Here is a 21783-nt window from a genome sequence, read left to right as displayed (position 1 = left end):
CTCTCATGGAGCCTCATAAATGTTCAGAGCATTGTTGAGACTCTCCAACACCAAACTTAGAGTTTGTATATGGGAGTTCAACACCAAACTTAGAGTTTGGTTGTAGCCTCCCAACACCAAACTTAGAGTTTGACTGTGGGGGCTTTGGTTGACTCTGCTTTGAGAGAAGCTTTTTATGCTTCCTCTCCATGGATGCAGAGAGAGATCCTTGAGTTGTAAACACAAGGTTGTCCTCATTTACTTGAATGATCAATTCTCCTCTGTCCACATCAATCACAGCTCTTGCTGTGGCCAGGAAAGGTCTTCCTAGGATGATGGATTCATCCTCTTCCTTTCCAGTATCCAGGACTATGAAGTCATCAGGGATGTAAAGGCCTTCAACCTTTACTAACACGTCCTCTACTTGTCCATAAGCCTGTTTTCTTGAATTGTCTGCCATCTCTAATGAGATTTTAGCAGCTTGCACCCCATAGATTCCCAGTTTCTCTATTACAGAGAGTGGCATGAGGTTTATTCCTGAACCGAGGTCACACATAGCCTTAAAGATCATGGTGCCTATGGTACAAGGTATTATGAACTTTCCAGGATCCTGTCTCTTCTGAGGCAATGTCAGTTGATCCAGATCACTTAGTTCATTGGTGAACAAGGGATGTTCATCTTCCCAAATTTCAATACCAAATAATTTGGTATTCAGCTTCATGATTGCACCAAGAAACTTGGCAGTTTGCTCTTCAGTAACATCCTCATCCTCTTCAAAAGATGAATACTCATCAGAGCTCATGAATGGCATAAGGAGGTTCAATGGAATCTCTATGGTCTCTAAATGAGCCTCAGAGTCCCTTGGTTCCTCAGAGGGAAGCTCCTTATTGATCACTGGGCGTCCCAGGAGGTCTTCCTCCTTGGGATTCACGTCCTCCTCTCCCTCTTTGGGTTCGGCCATTTTGGTTACGTCAATGGCCTTACACTCTCCTTTTGGATTCTCTTCTGTATTGCTTGGGAGAGTACTAAGAGGGATTTCAGTGATCCTTTTACTCAGGTGGCCCACTTGTGCTTCCAAATTTCTAATGGAAGACCTTGTTTCATTCATGAAACTCATAGTGGCCTTAGATAGATCAGAGACTAAGTTTGCTAAGCTAGATGGGTTCTGCTCAGAATTCTCTGTCTGTTGCTGAGTGGATGATGGAAAAGGCTTGCTATTGCTAAACCTGTTTCTTCCACCATTATTAAAGCCTTGTTGAGGCTTTTGATCCTTCCATGAGAAATTTGGATGATTTCTCCATGATGAGTTATAGGTGTTTCCATAAGGTTCACCTAAGTAATTCACCTCTGCTATTGCAGGGTTCTCAGGATCATAAGCTTCTTCTTCAGAAGATGCCTCTTGAGCACTGTTGGATGCAGCTTGCATTCCATTCAGACTCTGGGAAATCATATTGACTTGCTGAGTCAATATTTTGTTCTAAGCCAATATGGCATTCAGAGTATCAATTTCAAGAACTCCCTTCTTCATAGGCGTCCCATTATTCACAGGATTCCTTTCAGAAGTGTACATGAACTGGTTATTTGCAACCATGTCAATGAGTTCTTGAGCTTCTGCAGGCGTTTTCTTTAAGTGAATGGATCCACCTGCAGAGGTATCCAATGACATCTTAGATAACTCAGACAGACCATCATAGAATATATCCAGGATGGTCCATTCTGAAAGCATATCAGAAGGACACTTTTTGGTCAGTCCTTTGTATCTCTCCCAAGCTTCATAGAGGGATTCACCTTCTTTCTGTCTGAAGGTTTGAACATCCACTCTAAGCTTGCTCAGCTTTTGAGGAGGAAAGAACTTGGCTAGGAAAGCCTTGACCAGCTTATCCCAAGAGTTCAGGCTATCCTTAGGTTGAGAGTCCAACCATACTCTAGCTCTGTCTCTTACAGCAAAAGGGAAAAGCATGAGCCTGTAGACTTCAGGATCTACTCCATTAGTCTTAACAGTATCACATATCTGCAAGAATTCAGTTAAGAACTGAAAAGGATCTTCAGATGGAAGTCCATGAAACTTGCAGTTCTGCTGCATCAGAGAAACTAATTGAGGTTTCAGCTCAAAGTTGTTTGCTCCAATGGCAAGAATGGAGATGCTTCTTCCATGTAAATTGGAATTTGGTGCAGTAAAGTCACCAAGCATTCTCCTTGCATTGTTGTTGGGTTCGGCTGCCATCTCCTTTACTTGTTCGAAATTTTCAATCAAGTTGTCTCTGGATTGTTGTAATTTAGCTTCTCTTAATTTCCTCTTCAGAGTCCTTTCAGGTTCTGGATTAGCTTCAACAAGAATGCTTTTTTCTCTGTCCCTGCTCATAAGAAAGAGGAGAGAAAAAGAAAAGAAGAGGAATCCTCTATGTCACAGTAAAGATGTTCCTTATTGTTAGTAGAAAAGAATAAGAGAAAAATCTGAACTCAGAAAGAGAGAGAGAGGGTTCGGATTTTTGGTAGTTGAGGGAGAGATGTTAGTAGATGAATAAATAAATAGAATAAGATGAGAGAGGGAAAATTTCGAAAATAATTTTTGAAAAAGAGTTAGTGATTTTTGAAAATAGTTTTTGAAAAAGGTTAGTAGTTTTTTTTTTCGAAAATAAAAATTAAAATAATAAAAAAGAAATTTTTGAAAGAGGGGGAAGATATTTTCGAAAATTAGAGAGAGAGAGGGAGTTAGTTAGGTAGTTTTGAAAAAGATAAGAAACAAACAAAAAGTTAGTTAGTTAGTTGAAACAAATTTTGAAAAGATAAGAAGTTAGGAAGTTAGAAAAGATATTTTGAAAATCAAATTTTTGAAAAAGATAAGATAAGAAGATATTTTTGAAAAGATGTGATTGAAATTTGTTTTTTTTTTTTTGAAAAAGATTTGATTTTTTTTTAAATCACAATTAATGACTTGATTCACAAGAAATCACAAGATATGATTCTAGAACTTAAAGTTTGAATCTTTCTTAACAAGCAAGTAACAAACTTGAAATTTTTGAATCAAAACATTAATTGGTTATGTTATTTTCAAAAATTTGATATAAAAATAAGAAAAAGATTTTTGAAAAATATTTTTGGAATTTTCGAAAATAACTAAGAAATTTGAAAAAGATTTGATTTTTGAAAAAGATTTTGAACAAGATAAGATTTTCAAATTGAAAATTTGATTTGACTCATAAGAAACAACTTGATTTTAAAAATTTTTTGAAAAAGTCAATCCAAATTTTCGAATTTGATGAGAGAAAAAGGGAAAGATATTTTTTTTATTTTTGAAATTTTTTTTTATGATGAGAGAAAGAAACATGAAAAATGATGCAATGCATGAAAGTTATGGATCAAAATAATGAATGTATGCAAGAATGATATGAATGTCAAGATGAACACCAAGAACACTATGAATGTCATGATGAACATCAAGAACACATTTTTGAAAAATTTTTAATGCAAAGAAAACATGCAAGACACCAAACTTAGAATTCTTTCATGTTTAGACTCTAACAAACGAAAAATGCACATGAAAAACAACTAAAGATGCAAAACAAGAAAACATCAAGATCAAACAAGAAGACTTACCAAGAACAACTTGAAGATCATGAAGAACACTATGAATGCATGAATTTTCGAAAAATGCAAGATGCATATGCAATTGACACCAAACTTATGATATGACTCAAGACTCAAACAAGAAACACAAAAATATTTTTGATTTTTTTGATTTTCTAATTTTTTTGGATTTTTTTGAAAATTATATGAAAAAGAAAAATAAGGATTCCAAAATTTTTTAACATAAATTCCAGGAATCTTGCATTCTTAGTCTAAAGCTTCAGTCCAGGAATTAGACATGGCTCACTAGCCAGCCAAGCTTTCAATGAAAGCTCCGGTCTAAAACACTAGACATGGCCAATGGCCAGCCAAGCTTCAGCATGTAAATCAGGAACAACAGCAGGTAGATTAGCAACAACTAGCTTGCTCTTGATAACAAATTGCAAGCCTCAGTCCAAATGAATTTAGACATGGCTTTACAGCCAGCCAGGCTTCACATGCTTCATGAAACACTAGAATTCATTCTTAAAAAAATTTTGAAGCCATAGAATAATTTATTTTTGAAAACATTTTTTTTTTCGAAAACAAAAGAAAAATTTTTGAAAGATTTTTTTGAAAAATTTTTGAAAACAAAACAAAAAGAAAATTACCTAATCTGAGCAACAAGATGAACCGTCAGTTGTCCAAACTCGAACAATCCCTGGCAACGGCGCCAAAAACTTGGTGCGCAGAAGTTGTGATTACACTTTAATTATGTAAAATTCATCGCTCTTTCTTTCCCTGGTAATGGCGCCAAAAAAACATGATGCCAATACCCTGGTTCACAACTTCGCACAACTAACCAGCAAGTGCACTGGGTCGTCCAAGTAATACCTTACGTGAGTAAGAGTCGAATCCCACGGAGATTGTTGGTATGAAGCAAGCTATGGTCACCTTGTAAATCTCAGTCAGGCGGATATAAAATAGTAATGGAGTTTTCGAAAATAATTAATAAAATAGGGATAGAAATACTTATGTAAATCATTGGTGAGAATTTCAGATAAGCGAATAGAGATGCTTTCGTTCCTCTGAACCTCTGCTTTCCTGCTATCTTCATCCAATCAATCTTACTCCTTTCCATGGCTGGCTTTATGTGATACATCACCATTGTCAATGGCTACTTTCGGTCTTCTCTCGGGAAAATGATCCAAATGCCCTGTCACGGCATGGCTAATCGTCTGGAGGCATCACCCTTGTCAATGGTTTCATCTTATCCTCTCAGTGAAAATGATCAACGCATCCTGTCACGGCACGGCTATTCATCTGTCGGTTCTCGATCCTGCTGGAATAGGATTTACTATCCTTTTGCGTCTGTCACTACGCCCGGTAATCGCGAGTTTGAAGCTCGTCACAGTCATTCAATCATTGAATCCTACTCGGAATACCACAGACAAGGTTTAGACCTTCTGGATTCTCTTGAATGCCACCATCATTCTAGCTTATACCACGAAGATTCCGATTAAGAGATCTAAGAGATACTCATTCAATTCTAATGTAGAACGGAAGTGGTTGTCAGGCACACATTCATAGGGAATGATGATGATTGTCACGTTCATCACATTCAGGTTGAAGTGCGAATGAATATCTTGGAAGCGAAATAAGATGAATTGAATAGAAAACAGTAGTACTTTGCATTAATCTTTGAGGAACAGCAGAGCTCCACACCTTAATCTATGGAGTGTAGAAACTCTACCGTTGAAAATACATAAGTGATAGGTCCAGGCATGGCCGAATGGCCAGCCCCTCTAAAACGTGATCACAGGATCAGAATACAATCCAGGATCCAGGATTCAAAGATGTCTAATACAATAGTAAGAGGTCCTATTTATAATAAACTAGCTACTATGGTTTACAGAAGTAAGTATTTGATGCATAAATCCACTTCCGGGGCCCACTCGGTGTGTGCTTAGGCTGAGCTTTAACTTTCCACGTGCAGAGGCCATTTGTGGAGTTGAACGCCAGGTTTTGATCCATTTCTGGCGTTCAACTCTGGTTTTTGATCCCTTTCTGGCGCTGAACTCCAGAATTGGACAGAGAGCTGGCGTTGAACGCCAGTTTGCGTCATCTAAACTTGGGCAAAGTATGGACTATTATATATTGTTGGAAAGCCCTGGATGTCTACTTTCCAACGCAATTAGAAGCGCGCCATTTCGAGTTTTGTAGCTCCAGAAAATCCACTTTGAGTGTAGGGAGGTCAGAATCTAACAGCATCAGCAGTCCTTCTTCAACCTCTGAATCTGATTTTTGCTCAAGTCCCTCAATTTCAGCCAGAAAATACCTGAAATCACAGAAAAACACACAAACTCATAGTAAAGTCCAGAAATGTGAATTTAACATAAAAACTAATGAAAACATCCCTAAAAGTAACTAGATTCTACTAAAAATATACTAAAAACAATGCCAAAAAGCGTATAAATTATCCGCTCATCACCCACATTACCTACTTGTTAACTAAAATCACACCAAAGAAAATCTTAAACCAAATCCAACAATAATCACAACATACACCAGGGCCACCATTATCATCTTTAATGTAGTTACAGCACTCTCTAAATTTCCTACTCTCCAATTGTGCTCATTCAATATTTTCTGTGAAACTTGAACCACACCTTACTATTCTTTGTATCCATCATCTATCCCAATGAAAGAAATTAGACACCAAACTGCAATAATTTAGACGCAGACAATGAATAACAATCACTAAATCATCTCTTCAAATACAACACAACAGAATCAGATAGCTTTTAGATATATCTAAATTTACCTCATAATTAGGATACCCATAAAATGACATTCCAAGATTGTCTGTGGTGGCTGAATACTTAATGACCATACGCAACTCACAATTACATAACAACATTCTTACCCTTGTTTTGAATACCCTAGCCACTATAATTTTTGGTACTAGAGTTGTTTATGCTTGAACTTTCTTGACTTATATCACCAAAACCCATCATGCCTCATGCATAAAATAGGAGAAGAACAGCAAGAGACGTGGAGGAAAATGACAACAGAGAAGAGGAGAAGAAAAATAAATGATGAAGATGAAGATTTGAGAGTTAGCATTTTATAATTGTGTATGGATCAATTTGAGTTTTTAAACAAATTTGAATTTGGATACCATGCAATTTGAATTGAACTCATTGTTTGTCCAAATCAACTAACAGTTAACTACCAAGTTGGTACTTAACTACACACATCAACAACATTAAACGGTTGATGGTACACGTGGTCATGAACATCGAAACTGCTCACCTTCTGCATATATCAATCGACTTTGCTTTCTGGGAGAGCCAATAGAGAACTCAACAAGGGTATCCACTTTTGACTCGACTCGTTGAAAGAGTAAAAGCTCCTGACTAGCTTTAGAGCACACGGCTATTGTACTTCACTATCGGTCACCGCATTGTAAGCGATCTTTATACGTTAGGTAAGTTAGCGGCGTAATAAGCCGGCCTTTGAAGAAAGAAAGACCGTTCCATTTTGTTCGAAAGCGGTCCACTCCGAAAGTAGTGGTGGAAAATCTTTGGGATGGACTTAAAAACTCTTTCTTTCTTGAAACGAAAGAATATGAAATGAAGAATGACAGGGTTAGGTAAAAGGTGCATTAAAGCAAGTCACTTATTATCCCCACCCACAGGGGGTAAGGAACTGGGACGGAATGCGAGCCAGAGGCAGTACATCCTTTCCGGTAAGCAGCACGTGTGGGTGTGTTTGTTCGTCTCAGATTTCTGAAAATGAAGAGTATATTTGGTCATTTTATAAAATGAAAAATTTAATCGAAGCGGATTTTGAATTTTACAGACCATTTGGAGCATTACCTCCGTTATTATTTATCAGTTTAATGCATAATATAGTTTATGAGAATATGCAAGTAAGTTTCAAGAAATAAAATGTGTGTAGGTTGTGTTTATCACATTGTTTTGATGCGTGTAAATTTTTAGTTTTTGTCTTCGTGACATATGGATAAGTTATTAAGTGTTTAGTTATATGTATTTGTTTTATAAAAAAAATTAGCATATATATATATTTATTGTTGTCACCTTAAGAATGTTCACTTTTACCCACGATCAAGGAGTCAGTCGGTAATCAATTTTAAGTGCGTGAGTAAAAGTTTTATTGGAAAATTTAAGAAATATTACTGACGATTTGTAACCGTCCATAAAAACAAAATAATAATAACAGTGCTTGTACGAGTGCTAATAAAAATTGTCAAAAAAAATGAAAATATTAAATTTATTGATGCTTAAGTCATCGGTAATAATAACAAAGATTTTTTATTATTAAAAATGTGCATTTACCGATGATTTAATCATCAGTAATGATATTATTCATTGTTTTCTATTATTTCCATTAATAATATATTATTATATTTTTCAAATACCTATTATATATTATTAAAAAAAGTTTAAAAATAATTCAAAAATAAATAAATAGTAAACATATAGGCTTATTCAAAATTCATACCAATAAACTAAATAAATGCAATAAAGTCAACAAAAACAATAGATACAATCAAATCCTATCTAGTTAGTATGCTGCATGTAATCCTCATAAAGGAATTGAATATCATCATCCCTAGTGGTCGTTATCACGCTGCTCGGGATTATCACTACAAAAAAGTCATTGAATACCGTTAGATTTATTGACAGATTTAGCGACAGAATAAATCTGATGGTATAAACTTCGTCAGTAATTATTTATCGACGAATTTTTTCGTCCGCTGCTAATTACCAGCAAATTTAGCGACGGATTTAAATTTTTAATTGATGAAATTTTGGAGCTTGTTATCGTCGGATATTTTACCCGGCAAATCCGATGGTAATATATTATTTATTATTAATAGTTACCGGCAGATTTAACCGATAGTAAACTTAAATTTTAATTTTTTTAAATAATTTTTTTAAATATTCAAATTTAATAATTTCTAAACTAACAAAATTCAAAGTTTTACAATTTTGTATAATAATTTATCTATAATTTTTAAGTAAAAGTTCACAAACAAATTTAAATATCAAAGTTTAATATTAAAACTAAAAAAAAATCAATTAAGCAAGAAAATCAAATTTAAAATACACCAAACCTTCAATTTGATTTTTGACATTTTTTAATTTAATTTTATTCTATACATATTTTCACTTATATTTATATAAGCCTAACATACTTTAAATACATTCAGCAAAAACCATAACTGTCTATAATTGTAAGAGCTATACATATATAGAATATGAATTGAATATATTTACAATAATAAATGCAATTCCAAACAACTAACATATATTTTATTAATAGAATAAAAAAAAGTAAAAACACAACAAAAGACCTTAAAAGAAAAGAAGCTAGACAAAGTATTCAATGACTAATGAAGAAGACACTTCTCAAACGAAATTTATGAGACCTTTACATTTATAATTTGCAAAAAAATGAAATATGTGTGATCACAATAGTAGATCAGATGCTCCCAAAGCACTGACAATATTGCAAGCAAATCAACATGCATCTTGATAATATGTATACTTTTATTATATTGCAATTGTTTTACTAGTTTTCTTTATTTTTTTCTTTCTTTTGGCTTCTATAAAAGTAAATTTCATCTCTATTTGTTCTTTTTTATAATAACTAAAATAAAATAAAATATCACATATTTTATAAGGACTACTAGATAGAACGATAAACCTAATTTAACTTAACACTTAGAAATTATCCTAATTATTAGGTTTAGGGTTTAGCAAATATCAATAATGCCATATAAAATAGAAAGAAGGAAAGAAGACATACATGAATGAAAGAGGAAGGATAACATTGCAGCTGACAAAGACAAGTGGTGGCGGCGGCAAATGATGGAGGCAGCAACTCACAGCGGAGAAACAAAATCCTCCATGGTAGAAACAAGCTCTAGGTGGACGCTCCTCAACGACGACGATGGCTAGAGTTTTGGGAAGCGGTCGACGGCGATGAAACGGCAATGAATGGTGGCGATGGGGACTGACGGCGAGAGAGAAAGAGAAGGGAGAGAGATGAAATTGTTGATTTTGCAAAAATAGAGGAGAAGAGTTTGCAAATTCGAATTGAGGATCAATTTTACCAACGGATTTACCGTCGAAAAAATCTATTGGTATCGCACAGCCTATGACCAAAACGATGCATTTCATTTAATTATCTCACCATCAGCTTTTTTTATCTCTAAATTCGATGGTAATGATCGTGCCAATTTATCTTTTTTTTCTCTAATTATTATCGGCGAATTTACTGCCAAAAAAATCGAATTTACTAGTAAACCCACTGCTAACCTGTGACGCTAAATTTAATAGTAAATTCGATAGTATTTAGCATTTTTTTATTGTGCATCGGGGATGCATCTTATGGTGGTCGAAACAAAGGCTATAAAGGAGGTTTGGTGGAAGAGACATGATCAGAACACCACTCGATGTTGATGGTGTCACAAAATAAATTATGTTATGTGTCATTATCATCTAATATCTGATGGAATGATTAATTTTTGCAATTGTATCTTTTACAAACCATTCGAGGCATTTAATAACTACATTGGCGCATACATATGGTATATGTTATATCTGCATTTAAAAAAAATGCTCTTTACATTTACTATATTTATGTTCAGTTGTATTTAGGTTTAATTATTTTGTCGGTCCTTATAATTTTACCGAATTTTCAATTAGGTCTCTATATTTTTTTTTATTGAATCTCGAAACTAATATTTTCTTCAATTAGGTCTCTACTATGACAAAACCGTTTAGTTTAACAGAATATTCCATTTTCAAATTGCAGATACTCTCAATTTTTTTGAATCCTAATTATGTCTCTCTTTTATTTTTATAAAGACAAAATTAACCGTTTCACTCCTCTTCTTCTTCCTCTCCATCTCCCTCCTTTATTCCCGCCTCTCCCTCTCCCACCCTCACTCCTGCCACTTCCGCCGCACCCCTCCTCCCCCTCTCCAATTCTACCCCCGATGACCTCTCCTTCCACCTCCCGAGCTCGACTTTGATGACCAGAACACAAGGGATGGAAGAGAAGAAGGAGTTGGAGCAACTGCAGGTAAAAGAGAACATTCAAACGAAGTTCATTTCTTTGGAGAAGTTCATAGGTGTTGACGCGTTGAGTAGCGGTGATATTGGCAATGAAGAAGGTCCAAACTCATGCGTTTTTCACTAAAGAAAAGCTCGGAGATATGCTGGGATTTCCACTAAAGAAAAGCTCCCAGATCAGTTGCGTCGATCTTCGAGATTGCCTCCAACACTGTCACCCTCAACTTCTTCACCTTCATTGTAATCACGAGTCCGCTGCTTTGATCTAACAGGAGCATCGTCGAATCCTTCTTTGGCCACCCTCCACGCCTCAAGAGAGAGAAAGATAGAACGAGAGAGAAAGAGAGACCGCGAAAGAGAGATCACATTACGGGGAGAAAGAAAGGGATCGAGGAAGAGCGAGGCGACGGAGGGTGACAACGCTGCTGCCATCGTTCTTGGAAGAGGTCACTGACGAGCTACTTCCTTTCCGTCTGTTGTTGGTGTTTGCGGTGTCAAATTCGGCATCCGTTTGCTTCGTTTTGTTTCACCCTTTTTTTCTTGCTTCATTATGCATCTGTTTCTACTTCATTTTGCTTTTGATTCATTCTATTTCTGTTTTTGAATTAGTTTTACTTCTGTCCAGTGATTATGTTAAAAAAAATTGATTGTGATAAAGATTATGATTATGAGTTCTAATTATGTGTGTTTGCTTGTAATTAAAATGATTATGTTATGGCAAAAACTTTGTTTATGATCATGCTAAAAATTGATTATGGCAAAAATTTTAGTTTTGCATTTATGTTGATTATGACAAAAATTCTATCATAGAAGAAAGGGAGCTTGTTGGTAGGAGGGTAATGACAGAGAAGGAAGGCGAGAAGATGCTAGAGGACGGTGAGGGTGGAAGAAAGAAGGGAGGGAATAAGAGTAAATTAGTAAATTTATATTTCATAAACATTTTTTTATCGTTAACTATTAATAAGGACTTAATTAAAAAATCTAATATAGTATAGAAACTGAAGTAAAAAGGAAAAAAAAATATAAAAACTTAATTAAAAATTTGATAAACTATAAAAATCAGCAGAATAATTAAATCTTATAATTAATTAATCACTTTAAATTTTAGAAACAATTATATACCATTGTTATAATTTGTCATTATGAAAAACAACTTTTGTTCTTAGTTTATTTAGTATATCTGTTAAAACTTTTGGAAAGCAATAGTAATAACAAAATTAAAGTAGTCTTATATCACTACTAGAAAATTAGTTATTACAGACGGATATTTCCGATGGATTTTATCCCACGGAAATACAGACGGAATTTTAGAGGGATTTTTTGTCGGAAAACAAAAAAATGAATTAGCATAAATTACAGACGGAAAAAAGAATCCGTCGATAATTCTGTCGAAAAAATTAATTTTTTCCGTCGGAAATAGTTACAGACGGAAAAATCCGTCTATAATTAAATAAATAAAAATTCTGAATTTTATTAAATTAATACAGACGGAAAATCCGTCTGTAATTTAAAATTTTCCGTCGAAAATATTAAAATAAGAGTTTAATTCTCGTTCCTCTCTTCATTTCTCAAACACCCCATCTTTCGCGGGCTCCTCACCCATGCCCTCCAAATCCTTCATCGGCGGCACCTCTCACCGTTGCACCGCCACTGCCCGGAGCTCCATCACACCCCTTTCCCAATCTCTCCGTCACACCCGTTCACCAGTCTCTCTCTTTCAGCTTCGACGTCGATGAATTTTGCCACCCTCTCGACACCGTTTTCTGTCGCTGCTCGTTGAAGCTCGTCAGCGTCGTCACCGCTTCTACCTTTTCTTCTCGTCGCCGTTGATTTAGGTATGCTCCGTCGTCCCTTCCGATAACATTGATTCTCTTGCCATTGTATCTGTTCTGTTCTGAAAACAATTTAGGATTTTGTTACAGACACAGAGATGGCAAGCTTTATGTGAAGGAACTCCAATTTGTTGAGCATTGAATTGAATCAGATTGGATATATTTTGGAATGGACTTTGTTAATATGCATTCTACCTGTTTGTTGTTTTGTCTATTTCTGATTTTCTGTTGTTGTTGTTGTTGTCTCTTTGGGGTTAGCCTCATTCTTCAGGAGAAATTAGGAATAGATTTATGTGTGTGAAAGGGGAAACTAAAATTGGGAAGAAGCTTGAGAAATCACGCGTCTCAGAAGAAGAGATGATTAAGAAAATTGAAGGTAATACCTTGACTTCAAATTGATTGTGACTATGTTGCTGCTTCTTGTCACCTTTGTCAATTAAGCATCAAGATTCTAGACGGCATGAAAAATCATCTCATGTTAAGACTAACAGGGATATGAAGTTTCTACTTAGATATAGAGAAATGTAAGGAAAACTTCTAATTCAATGCTTGAACTAGTTTCATCATCAGGCTCTTATTCTTCTTCTTCTTCATGAAGGGTTACTAAGATGTGGTAAGAGTTGCAGATCTCAAAAGAGGAAATATCTCTATGAAGAGGAAGCCATCATCACTAAGTTACATGCTTCTTTTGGCAACAGGTTAGTGCTATTTACTACTACTCTATATGTGTCTCAATGCCATTATGTGTCTCAATGAGAGAGGTGACCTACAACTCCTAATTCATGGCATATGCATACGTCTCCTTATTGTTATGTTTGCCACTTTCCTTGCAGTCACAAAGGTGGCTGTGGGAAACATGTGAGGATTTGTTATTTGGTGCATTCATGACACATGGCTCCTCTTCCCCTTGGATTGATTATTCATTATTATTCAAACTAATGGTCCATTTTGCTTTGCTGTTTCAACTTCTCGGAATTAGGTTGGGCGTTGATCTACTGTGAGTCCCTGGCGTAAGCTTTTTTAATACAATACAATACTATATTTGATTTCACGTGGTCATTTATCTAATCAAATACTCCTACCAAGAATATTAAATTTCTTTGTCTGCGAGGTGTTTGTCAGAATTCCACAGAGAGCGAGAAGAAAAGGTGGGTTTGTGATGGCTGGATAGCTTTAGGATCAGGGTCAGAGTCAGCATCAGTGGGTGCTGATACATGGAAGGCTCATTTAGCCATGGCCATGGTGCAGCTCTTATATGGTGGATACCATGTCACCACAAAAGTGGCCCTCAATGTTGGTGTCAACGAATTAGTCTTCTGTGTGTTTAGGGATCTCGTTGCCCTTTCTATCCTTGCTCCTGTCGCTTATTTCCATGAAAAGTATGCTCTTTTTATCTCCCTTTTCTCCTTTAAGAAATTTTTAATTGTGTTCTGTTTTAGCCATAAATAATTACTACTTTCCAATTTGTTGTAGAAAAATTTAACCTGTTAGAATAATTACTATTTTGCATTTTCTTCTTATTGATGCACTTTCCACTGTATATGATGGGTGATTCTGGCACCGTGGAGTCTGTGTTTAGGGCCATTCTATTTGTATGAAAATATTAATTATTTAGAAATTTCTTCCTGCAAATTTAGAGCATGCTCTGTATTTCACTGATATTGAATGGCTTACTCCTTTTGGACATTAATTTGAGGCAATGAACAATAGTAATCTAAAACCTGGTTCAAGAAATGTACTATGTTTGTGCTTGATTATTGCTACTGGTTCCAGGCTGCTAATCATGTTTATATCTTATACAGGAAGACTGCTAATTTTGATTGTTGGCACCTAACAGCATAGGTTATACATACCTACTTTGCACATTTAACAGTTCTACAGATTCGAAGTAATTTAGAAACAGTTTTAGCTCTGAATTTTATTGTTTCCACTGACGGTATTCTCAAGTCTTCATTTCATTTATTATTTGTGATTTCCTAATCTACCATGTTGCCTGTAGGCGTACACAGCCCCAATCATGAAGCGCCTATTGCTGTCATTCTTCTTTCTTGGATTAACTGGGTAAGATTCTTGATGTAGTCACTTGTTTACTGTTTTGGCAATATAGGAACAATAATCTTATTATCACGTATACTACGTTTGCTTCTTGAATCTTGGTCAGGATATTTGGCAACCAGCTTTTGTTTCTTATGGGTTTAAGCTATACTAATCCAACATATGCTTCTGCCACGCAGCCAGCAATTCCAGTCTTTATGTTTCTGTTTACTGTATTACTAATTCACTAAGTAAAAGATAAAGGAAGTACATGAAAAATGTGATTTAAATTTTGTGGGTCTCTCTAATTATAGTTTTGCATTAGAAAGTTGTAAATAGCATTTTTCCATGATTTCAATGTTTCTGTTTAGTTCAGATTAGGAATTATGAATTTGGTTTATTTAGCAGGTGGAGTGGGACTGTTTCTGCTATTGTTTCAGAGGGGAGCGCAGTTGGCGCGAGTTTTTCTGCGACTGAAGTCTTCAAATTGACAAAATGTATTCATCTTCTCTCTGTCTGATTCTGATCAATGGTTAATCCTGCTATTCAAGAATTCATTTAAGATCAATAAAACTCATCGTCATGATTACATTATGCAGCGTTATATATATATTAGAGACATGCACAACACAATAGATCCTTTATCATCTCAGAGCAGCATGGCGGGGCCTGTTTATGTGCTCCAACTTATTTGTCTTGTTCCTTTATCATCTCAGATTCCCTTGTTTTATTTGTCTTGTTCCTAATGACATGATGGATGAAACTCCAACTTATCTGTAAATGCTCCTCTTCCCAGGTTCAAGTAATGGATTCGTAAATTGTGCTAGGTTCATCGTGTATATTATGAACCTCTGTTTTTGGGTTTGAGATCTGCAAACAATTTGAATTATTTATGCATAAAATAGCAATGCCAACTCCAGAAGTTAGTGGAAAACATTGAAGAAAGATTAACGAGTGTATGCCTATATATACTATGGGAATCCAAGAATCTAATAGAATACACTATGGAAAGTCACAATCTTCTGTTGAATTGGGTACCTCGTCAGGGGCCATGATGCCTTTTGGAGGTCTGAACAATATGAGACAACCTGATAATAATAACTCTTCAGGGTCCCCTTCTGCTGGAATTTTGAATCTTCCATCAGCTAAATCTGCTACAATATTAACCAATTTAATAGGAACTCTCAACCTTCTTGGCCTCCTTGGTGGCTTCTTAGCTGATCCTGGCATTCAAAATTTATATGATGCTATAAGAACAATACAATGAATTTATGTTTTGAATTATAGTTGATGTATTAACACATTTTGCTGATGTATAGTTGTTATTTATTATTATAGTTGATGTATCAATACACTTTGTTTATTTTTTGAATTATATTGGCTTTCTTGTAAATTACTTTTTTCTTTCAGTTTAATAATACAATAAATTTGTTTATTTTTTGAAATATTATAAATATTCGAATACAAATTAGATAAAAAAATTTTATTTATTAAATTTATATTTATTTTGTATGAAAAAAGGTGTATTTTGCAATGAAAAAATCCAAAAAAAAATTACCTTGCTGATGGATTTACAGACGGATTTTTTGTCTGTATTCAAAGTTTGAAAAATCTGTCTGTAATTATAGACGGAAAATCCGTCGGAAAATCCGTCTGTAATTACAGACAGAAAATCCATCGGAAAATCCGTCTGTAATTACAGACGGAAAATTCCGTCAGAAAATCCGTCTGTAATTACAGACGGAAAATCCGTCTGTAATTACAAACGGAAAATCTGTCGGAAAGTTCGTCGCCTTCGAAAAATGGATGCAGGATTTACAGAGGGAAAATCCATCGGTAACTGGTAAAAATCCGTCTGTAATTTTCCGACGGAAAAAAAATCCGTCGGTAAATAATTTCCGACGGGACTTTTACAGAGGGACAAAATCCGTCGGTAATTTCGTCGGTAACCAAAAATCCGTCTGTAATAAAGACTAAATCCGTCTGTAAATCTGTCTGTATTAATCCATTTTCTAGTTGTGTATATAGGGCTACGTACTTACGGACATAAATTTTAATATCTTTAGGATTGATTTGGATTGGTTTTTGAAAAAAATATTTATTTTTTATTTTTTTTATTTTTTTAATAAATAAAAATTATTTTATATTTTGACAGATTTTTTAAAAAAAAATTTAAATATTAAAAATATTTTTTATTTTTATTTTTTAATTAAAGTAAAGTATGGTTTAGTTTAAAAAAAATAATTTATTTTTTTAATAAAAATATTTTTCTTAAAGATATATTCAAATGAGTTTAAAATTTAATAAAAATATTTTATTTTTTATTAAAAATATTTTTTATTCAAATAAATTAATCCAAACTAACACTTAGACGTGTGAAAAAAATATTAGTTACAATAAAATTATAATTGCGACAAAAAATACAATTTAAAACCTTATAATTAAAATTAAATTTGGGAGAACATTTAAAAATTTTCAATAATCAATCCATATAAATTTTTTGTGTATTTTAAAATTTTATATATAAATTTCCAATTTTTTAAAAATAAAATTTCTTTTTATTAATTGACTAATTTTTATTATCCTTTAAAATGTTTTAAATTATCGTGTCCCATTTTGCACGTATATCGTACAATTCTTACCTGGAGAAATTTATCAAAAGTTCTATATTATATTCCCTCCTTCCACGTCATTTTATTTGTTAGAGAATCATTAGCATCAATTTACATCAATTAGTATCGTCTATATTTATATAGTATATCTGTATATTAATTATAGGATTCTATGTCTTTATTACTCTGATTCATTTAGCACCTATAAATACCTCTTGTATATTGTACCTTTTTACACAATTGAATAATACACTTTTCAGATTACTCTCTGAGTCTCTTGTTTCTAACATGGTATCAAGAGCTTAGGTCTTTCTTTTTTTTTTCAATGAATATTAATTCCTAGTCCCATTGTTTTTCCTTTTCGGCAGTGTTCTTTGGCCTCCTTTTTCGTTATCTTTTCGACGCTTTGGTTCGTCAACCCCATAACCATCTTGTTCGTCTTGTCTCCCTGATTCCAACGCAACCAGAACCGCCGCCATCCGCCGCCAGACGCGCCTCCACGCGCCGCCGAAAGACGCTACCACGACCAGGTTGCTCTTCCTTCCAGCTTCCACCCGTGCCTCTTTGCTCGCCTTTTTCGACCTGTTTCCGATGCTTTGGTTCGTCACCTCCGGTATCATCGTGTTCTTCTCTCCGTCAGCTTTCCAACGCCGCCAAGATCGCCGCCAGAGACCACCGCACGCGCCCCCACGCGCCCTCCAAACGTTGATGTCCACCACCATTCTTTTCTCCTCTAGAGGCTTCCTATTCCGTTGGATCTTCGTGCAGATCGGACGTCCCTGGAGCGTCCACGTGTCACACGCAAGCTGCTGGGTAACCCTAACCTGCGACGACCCGACCCGACCCGCCCTTTCAACCCGCGTGCCACCTGTCGCCAGCGTGCCTCCTTCCGCCTATCCGGTGCTGCCACGTGTCGTCACTCGCTGACGTGGTGCTGACGTGGCGCTGACGTGGGCCAAGCGGGACCCTCTCTAAGGTTTTTGGGTGAGCTCTTTCCGATTTTACACTCCGATTTCTCATTTTTTGCTTCGAAATTGCAGTTTTCTCTCCTCTCTTTGATTTGTGTGACTACTGTTATGAAAAAGTCGGATGTTTTTGTTGCCACAGACAGAAAGGATACATTCTGTCGAAACTGCAACCGTTTTGGGCACCTTTTCTCCGTCTGCCCCTCTGTTGAATGTCGCACATGCCACCAGAAAGGGCATATTAGCTACCATTGTTCACAGTTGTTCTGCCGTTATTGCAAGCTCTCGGGACATTTGATTACTACCTGTCCTACTCATCCACCACGTCCTGCGCCTGCTTCTGTTGTTGCTGCTACTACTGAACCTACCACCTCTGCACCTTTCAACCCGTCTTCTGTCTCTCTATCTAATATTGCGTCTCTTCTACAGCGTCTTCTCTCTGTTTCTGGTAATACCCCTACTGCTTTATCGATTCCTCCAGGTAATTCTAAATGGTACTTTGACTCGGGTTGCTTTAATCACATGTCTCCGTTGCGTAATATTTTCTCGTCCATACATATCCTATGGGTCACTAGTCTAAGTGTCTAGAAATATTATATATTACATAGAGAAAATCGAAACCATACCTTGGCTAATTCCCAATATATACAAAATCACCAAGATTTGATTCCAACAAGCCTCAACTCACCAACCGCCAATTCAAGAACCAATGCTCCAATAATCACAATTCCAAGCTAGACATACATAATTTATCATAAATCAATACCTAGGGTTGCTAATTACACAAACTCACAAGGGAGAAAAGCAAGTTTACCTTACCCACAGTTGATTAGGACAAAACCCACTAAGTACCGGTGCTAGATTATACCTAATTAATCAAAATCACAAGAACTACTCATTCACTATAGCCAAAATCGAATCTATTATAGAAGGAAAAACTGGATAAAAAATTGAAAGTTTCTTACTACTTTAGTCAGATGAAATCGAAGAGCTCGACAACAGCTTCGCGTGGCAACTGATGGCACATGAATCAGAGCTCCGGAGAGTGAGATATGGCTCCAAGAAGATGATGAATAGTAAATGAAACCCTCACCTCTCCTCTCTTCAATTTCACATTGCTGCTGCTGTTTGGTGTTAAAAGTGGCTGAAATGGCCACTTAAATGACTTTATATATGTCGAGCTTAGGTCCAACTTGGGCTCAATCCAACCCATTAGCGTTTTTGGCCTGTTTGACCAATTTCAGGCCAAATCTTTAAAATTAACATCTGGTTTTCAACTTTAATTATTTTCCTAAGTTTTCTACAATTTTTATTATTCTCATGAAGTACCAAACAGACTTAAGCCAGTACTCTCGACTAATTTACCAGTATACGTTTTTATGCAATTTTTCGCAAAAAATTACATTTTCCAACTCAGAAAAATCTATTGAGTCCAAATATTATATTTATATTTTCTAATTACTATTCTAAATTTTTGAACCTAATTCGGACAATTTAATTATTATTATTTAACGTTAATTAACTGGTTAATTAATTCGCGATTCTTACAAAATACATGGAGATTTATCTGGCATAATGGCATTCACATCTCAACTTTTTGATACTGATGTTTCAGTGCATCGGAAGGGGGAGTCTCTATTAAACTGATTGAAGAGCAATCTCTCTCTCTCTCTCTATTTTAGGAGAGACAATTGAGAGTTGAGAATTTGTTTTAAGAGAGATGAAGGGAATCAATAGAAAAACAGAAAAGATTTGTGTTGGGCAGAACCTTAGAAGATTGGTATCCTCTCTAATGCTACCTTGTTCTGTACCTTTCAGCATTTTGTTTATCAATTAACACATCAGAGATTGGGAGGTTATCACCTTAATATCTTCCTGCTCTTCTGATTATTAAAAGTAATGTATGCTTTTAAATTGATGTTTAATATTTAATTAAACTAATTAATGAATTAATTATTATGTGTTACTGATAATGGATGGCATGAATATGCATGCAGGTGGAGGATATGTAGTAATTCATTTAACAAAGGAAAGCAGTTAGTAGTAAAACACATGCTTGCAATTGATTAGAAGTTATGAAAATTGTATCTGAGGCCCCCAACATCAGGATCCTTAACCCTTAGAATGCTAGAGAGATGTGCAGCACTGAGAGAGATGTTCAAATCAAAAGGGGAGGAATAAAGTGTAGAAAATATTGCAGCAGATATAGGGATACCAGCAACTCTAGCAAATGAGAAGGAGGATAATGAAGTAAAGACAGGAGATAGTGGCAGCAAAAAGGTTGTGGACCTTATGGAAGTGGAAGATGATGCTCCCAAAGAGGCTGTTGTAGATATTGCAAAAAGGATAAAGGATCCACAAATGGCAGCTAAACAACTAGCCACCGAGGCATTGAACAGAGATAGTAAAGATGTTTTGAATACAGAGTTTATATTTTAAATTATAGTTGATGTATCAATATATTTTATTGATGTATGATTGTTACTTATTATTATAGTTAATATATCAATATACTTTGTTTATGCTTTGAATTATATTGACTTGTTTGTTTATAGTACTTTTCTTTTAGTTTGATAATATGAATTTGTTTATTTTTTGAAATATTATAAATATTCGGATACAAATTAGATAAAAATTTGTATTTATTAAATTTATATTTATTTTGTATGAAAATAGGTTTATTTTGCAATGGAAAAATCTAAACAAAAAAATTCTATTTTACCTTACTGACAGATTTATAGACGAATTTTCTGTCTGTATTCAGAGTTTGGGATGATTTTCCAAGGTTCCAATTACAAACAAAAAATCTGTTGCCAATTACTGATGGAAAATTCGTCGGAAAATCTATCTCTAATTACCAACGGAAAATCCGTCGAAAAATTTGTCTCTAATTATCGACGGAAAATCCGTTGAAAAGTTTGACATTTCAGGGAAATGGAGGAGAAAATTTACCAAGGGAAAATCTGTTGGTAACTGGTAAAAATTTGTCGGTAATTTTCAACGGAAAAAAATCCGTCGGTAACCAAAAATCTGTCTGTAATAAAGACTAAATCTGTCTGTATTAAGCAATTTTCTAGTTGTGATTAAAAAGTATAGGCTAAAGTATGTTGTTGGATTACTAAACTAAAAGAATTTGATTGATGGCAAAAATTAGTGACTAAAACTAATAAATTTTGATGGCCCTCTAGTCAGGGACGTGATTATGTGTATTGTTATGGGGGCAAGTGCCCTCACTACAATTTGAAATTATTTTTGAGTAATATATGATAACAATATTTATTTGTCCCCATTAAATTATTGAATTTGTCCTCAAAATAAGTTTTTACTCAACTTTTGATACTTAATAGTTAATTTAAGAATTTCATATTAGATGCCTATTAGAATTATCAATTTTCAATTTAAATGAGATTATTGGTGCTTTTTTAGAAATTAACCCGAAAGAGTATTATTTATCTTCTTTTAAAATTAACTTTAGTTTTTCTGTAGCAACTGTATTAATTTAAAAAGCTTTTTTAACTATGAATATCAGTATAAAAGATGGCTACTAAGTATACAAGAAGTAAATTTTAAAGAGAGAGAGAGAGAATTTTTGATTATATTGTTAAAAAATTGCTCAATTTTTTACCATATAAAATCTAAAAAATTAAATTTTAAATTAGAGCATTAGTTATCTTCTTTTAAAATTAACTTTAATTTTTCTGTAACA

At 34.7% G+C, this 21783-nt stretch overlaps 1 long non-coding RNA gene and 1 other non-coding gene across 4 annotated transcripts; both read left to right on the top strand.

The window, feature by feature from the left end:
* Positions 1–1699: 1699 nt before the first annotated feature.
* On the top strand, positions 1700–1807 carry LOC112746675 (small nucleolar RNA R71). Its single transcript, XR_003174546.1, has one exon. It is a non-coding gene; the product is annotated as a small nucleolar RNA R71 (small nucleolar RNA).
* Positions 1808–12197: 10390 nt separating this feature from the next.
* On the top strand, positions 12198–15896 carry LOC112743694 (uncharacterized). 3 transcript variants are annotated; one of them, XR_011871069.1, is made up of 8 exons: positions 12198–12469; positions 12725–12842; positions 13065–13164; positions 13446–13476; positions 13589–13845; positions 14466–14527; positions 14906–14997; positions 15100–15896. It is a non-coding gene; the product is annotated as an uncharacterized lncRNA (long non-coding RNA). The 3 variants fall into 3 exon arrangements; XR_011871070.1 differs by having other exon boundaries at positions 12725–12990; positions 13300–13476; XR_011871068.1 differs by having other exon boundaries at positions 12205–12469; positions 12557–12842; positions 13300–13463.
* Positions 15897–21783: the final 5887 nt, after the last annotated feature.

Source organism: Arachis hypogaea, chromosome 14 (assembly GCF_003086295.3).
Source record: "Arachis hypogaea cultivar Tifrunner chromosome 14, arahy.Tifrunner.gnm2.J5K5, whole genome shotgun sequence".
NCBI classification, from domain to species: Eukaryota; Viridiplantae; Streptophyta; class Magnoliopsida; order Fabales; family Fabaceae; genus Arachis; species Arachis hypogaea.
Note: the sequence above shows the minus strand (reverse complement) of the source record. Positions and strands in the feature narration are given on the sequence as shown.